Genomic DNA, 4,742 nt, shown 5'->3' on the forward strand with positions numbered 1-4,742 from the left:
GGCCGCACCCCCACCTCACCCCCCGCTCGCAACTTGCGCCTCGCGCGGCCCCTGCGCGGAGCGCCCCGTGCTCACGGTCCCCGCGCAGGTACTCGCGGGGGGAGCCAGACGGGGGGCACGCAAAAACACCCGTGCGAACACATTACAAAGAAGAAAACAAGCGCGCCGCATTTCCAGAGACTGTTTAATCCAAGATAAACGTGATTTTGTTTAAATAAAATATATTAACCTGAATTAATAATAACGGAAAGCCGCGTGAATTAATAATGCACGTATTGCCGGTGTCGCGGTTAAAGCCCTCCTGGGGAGAGGGCGGCATTAACCCTGTTGGGCCGAGCAGCTCGCTGCGCCTCCAGCACCAGCGGGGCCTCCCAGCGCGGCTCCTGCCCTTCCCGCTCCCGCCGCCGCGGTGCGGAGCGCGACTCCAGAGCCGCCCTGCGGGTACCAATGAGCCGGCCACAGGAAGGCTGGAAAGCAAAATGCGGGCTAATTCCGAAGCGAAGGCATTAGGAGCCACTAATTTTTAATCCCGGAAACATACGCGATATTAAATTGGGCACAAAGAGGCTTTCCCTGTTCTGCCACTCCCTCCCCCAGTAATCAGTGTTAAATAACGTGGAAAGGAAGGGTGACATTGCTTTATATATGGTTTGGAAATAAGAAAGGCCGTTTTACCCTCCCCAGCCTTTCCTCCCGCTGAACAGGTGGTCTTAATCACAGCCCTTCGCACGATCTAATGGGAAAGTATGGACCTTTCTGATATAATAAATTTATGAGCGCTTACACGCCAGCTTTATTCGACTAAGTATTTATAAAAGTAATATCCACATATGCTCCCTGACATGGTAACTTTTACTTCCTYTGCCGAAAAACAAATGGTTATTTTCTTAGCCATCAATTATGAACCTGGATTACTGTAGTACACGTAAAATTTCCTGCCTCATTATGGTATCAGTAAGTCTGTTTTGTACCCTTCGGATTGAAGGGGAAATTGCTATCTAAACACCCTTAATGCCAGTAATTAAATGGTGAGTTGGAGGTGAAGCAATGCGGGGTTGCCCAGCCATGAAACCTGCCTCCCTGCGAGCGCTTCCCGCAGACGTGGTTATATTCATGCATACTTGCAAACCTTATAGGTACCTATGCGCAACAAATAATGACAAGTCTCGAAATGCCCTGAGCTGCATGGGCAGCTCACAGCAAATAATAGAAATCGCGATGTTTCTTTTGATTCAGATTTTTTTTTACCCTTCGCTTTGCTTGTAACCGTGTAGTGCTCCTTGATTTTGCATTGTCTGCGTGACAGGACTTCAGATTTCATGTGATTGACTTCAAAAGAGTCTTATCCTTCGGGCAGGCTGTGTGAGGAAGCGGGGAATGCAGCAAGGCTCAGGAAAACGCTGCTCCGCCGCAGTGCCGGTTTGCAGGTTGCTCGTGCGCTTAGGCGTTTCACGGGGCATATCTAGTATGTAATCGCAACGCGAGAAACGGCGATTCAGGCGGTGGCACTAACAAGAGGGATAACACTGCGAGCGCTCAGCCGAGCCAGCACTGACGGGAAGGGAGGAAACGAAATGGGGCAGGAGACCCTGCAGACTACACAGGCGGGCTCGGTTCCTGCAAGGAAGCTCATTCGGGAACAAGGCACAGTGAGGGCTGTTTCATAGCAGAAACCATGAGCCTCGTAGCCATGCCGAGGAAATGAAAATACGAAAGTAGGAAAATATTATTGGAGCCTAGAATGTCAAATGCAGCTCAGTGGGTGTTATATTTACCTAGACAGTGGGGAAAAAAAAGAAAAAGAAAAAAAAGAAAAAGAAAAAAAAAGAAAAAGAAAAAAAAAAGAAAAAAAAAAAAGCTTCTGGATGACCAGTTCCTCAAAATCAGAAGAACTTAAGCACACGCTTTGAAAGCCACACCGCATGCGGCTTGGGTTTTGATGATGTTATTCGAATAATCTTTTCTGCAGGATAGGAAGATGTTTGAAAAGTGCGTGTGTGCGCGCATCTAATCTATGAGTTGCCTGGGTCGTACCTAAGGAATCGTTTTCCGAAATCGCTACCCTGGGCATTGCTAAAGCAGCAGCCTCCTGCCATTAAGCGCCGAAATCGCATACCGCCTTATACTATCATTCAGCATCGCGAATTGATTGTCTCGACTGCTCCAAAAGCAAACAAACCAACAAACAAACAAACAAAAATGGAAAATTCTTGAGGCTGAATATACAGTAACCTAACATCGTTTTAAAAGGCGGAAATATGAGAAAAAAAAAAAAAAAGAAGGAAAAAAAAAAGGCTGTTTCGGCTGGTGCTGAGTGGCGCGGAGGGGCGCGGAGGGGGCGGCTCTGCCCCTCCCGGGCCGGGGCCGGGGTCGCGGCCGCTCCGCCCGATGCCGGGCCGGCCCCGGGGAGGAGTCGGGGGCGGGAGGGCCCCCGAGGCCGCCGCTCCGGGCCAAGCAGGGAAAGTCGCTCTCCCCTTGCAGTAGCCCCATGCGAAGTGCAAATTAAAAGTTATTTGTTGTGCTGCGGGGACGCAATTCCCCCCTCCGCCGCCGCCCGCGCATCACATATGCAGCAGTTGTTAGCCTCACTCCAGGGAAAACTAAATGTATAACGAAAGCTTATTCGTGAGCAGGAATATACTAATGGAACAATCTGATGTCTTCTTAATCCTATGTAAAAAGCTCTGTAGTCTTTCTAATATTGACTGAATGGGTAATTAATGGCTCTTCATCTAGGAGAATACCCGGTAATCCGAGATAGGCGAGAGACAACAAGCCAAAGGTAAAAGACAACAGGACTAGCCGGAGACTCCACGCAAGGACCGATTTATCAGAGTATTACGTCCAGAAACAACGATCCTCGGAGTAGATAAAGGCAAAAGGGGAAAAATAGGGAGCCGCGGTAGGGCCGTCAGCGCCCCCGGCTCCGCGCGCCTCTGTCGGAGCTCAGCGGCGCGGCTGCGAAACTCGTCGGGAAAATAGGAAAAGAGTACGAATAATAATCAAAATAGTAACAAAAATAGTAATAATAATAATCGTATTAGCAATCGTAGTAGGGAGGTCCCCAGACGCCAGTGCTTGGCGCTCGCGGATGCCCTCGGCCCCAGCGCAGCTAACTGCCCCGCGGGGCGCTGAGGGGGACAGCTTGGGGGTGTCCTCGAGGACGGACGGGAGCTTCTAGCAAAAGTTAAAAAAAAAAAAAAGAGCACTTTTGACATTTTAATTGAAGCCCTCGTCGTTAATACATTGCTCTGGTGACTGCAGTAGGGTTGTTTTTCGGTGATGTGACGGATTTGAAATGCCGTTTGGCTTGGGAAGGCGAGGCTGGCGCTCAGATGACGGGTGGGTATGCGGGGATTTCCCGGCGGGGTCGCCCTGGCGACGGGGGCTGCGTGAGGCGGCTGCCGCCCGGGCGCGGGGCTGCGCGGGGCTGCGCGGGGCTGCGCGGGGCGGCCGGCCCGGGCAGCGCGGACGCCGCGGAGCCCGCGGCTTCGCGCGGAGGAAGCGCCTCGTGCCGGGCGCCGCGCAGGCAGGCGGCCTCTCCCCGGCGAACTAGCATAAATCACGAACGAAATCGAATAGCCCCGGCGCAAACCAACAAAATAAAGGGCCCCCGCAGGAGGGACTGGCCCCAAAATACGCCGGGGCTGCGGGGTCGTGCCGCCCCCGCGCCCCCGCGGGTGCCGAGCCCGAAGGAGAAACGAGGATGTGATTAGTAAACAAATTGTGCGGAGCCGAGCTGGATTCATATTGACTTAGTTATAGGTCATCTGCTGCCGGTGCAAAGGGAAGAAATATTTACTTTACACATATACTTTATGATCTTGGGGGAATTAGAGGAAATTCAATAAGAAAACGGCTAGAATCATTTTAAACCCCCTATTTAAAAGACTTAAGCAAATTAGAGTCTTATCAGATTAAAATCCACTACAAATGTAAGAGCATTGTCTCCATCGAAACGCTGTGGGGTCTGAGGGAAAAGATTCTTTGCCAAATCTCAGGGATAAAAACACGTCATTTAAACACCAGATAATGAGCAGAATGTAAATTAATTTAACCTTCTTTACTAACAGGCTGAGAAAGTAGTATGTATAATTCAGCGATAAGCAAGAATGTGAGAGGGAATGGTACGTGGCTCAGGAGGCAGCAGCAGCGAGTGCGAGGGACCCTGGCCGGAGGACAGGGGCATCGGGAACACTTCGGGCGCTGCAGCTGGCGCGTGGAGGCCGCCTGCGCGGCCCCTTTGAGARGTTTTCGTTGCAGAGCGCGCGATGTCGCAGTGCTCATAGATGCGCACCCTGCGCAACCTGCTCCGTCGCCGTGGCCTCGGGCTCAGGGGTAAATCCTGCCCCTTTGCCTGGGTTGAGAGGGAAATCGGTGGCGCTGCTGGAGCGCGGAGCGGAGCGGCCGGGGGCTCTCTGGCGCCTGTATAGGGCTCCCGTGCCCCTGGGAGGCGCCCAGTGCGCGAGACGGGGAACCCCGCGCGGAATTGAATTAATACAGTGTAGAAGGTGGCTGGAAAAGGCCTCGCGAGGTCTCGTTGCTCGAAAGCGTCCTGAACGGCCAGGCAGGAGCCACGGTACCCACGAGCGGCTGTTCCTGTGTTCCCGCGGCCCCGGGASAGCCGCGAGGCCGCGGCGGCGGCAGGGCCGCGTTGGCCGGTTCATCCGCGAGCGCAGCGGGACCGGGCGGACGCCGCTCGCCCTGAGCCCGAGCCCGGGCCTGCGGCGGCGCCGCTCGCT

The 4,742-nt window shown here is 53.2% G+C and overlaps 1 protein-coding gene across 1 annotated transcript in view; it reads left to right on the forward strand.

Annotated features, from left to right (window-relative positions):
* The window catches only part of PITX2 (paired like homeodomain 2), a 9,738-nt gene that overhangs the window by 291 nt on the left and 4,705 nt on the right, over positions 1 to 4,742 (forward strand). The gene's annotated exons all lie outside the window — the stretch shown is intronic.

The sequence above is a fragment of the Nothoprocta perdicaria genome, unplaced genomic scaffold (assembly GCF_003342845.1).
Source record: "Nothoprocta perdicaria isolate Ctin4 unplaced genomic scaffold, notPer1 scaffold_71, whole genome shotgun sequence".
Lineage (NCBI taxonomy): Eukaryota > Metazoa > Chordata > Aves > Tinamiformes > Tinamidae > Nothoprocta > Nothoprocta perdicaria.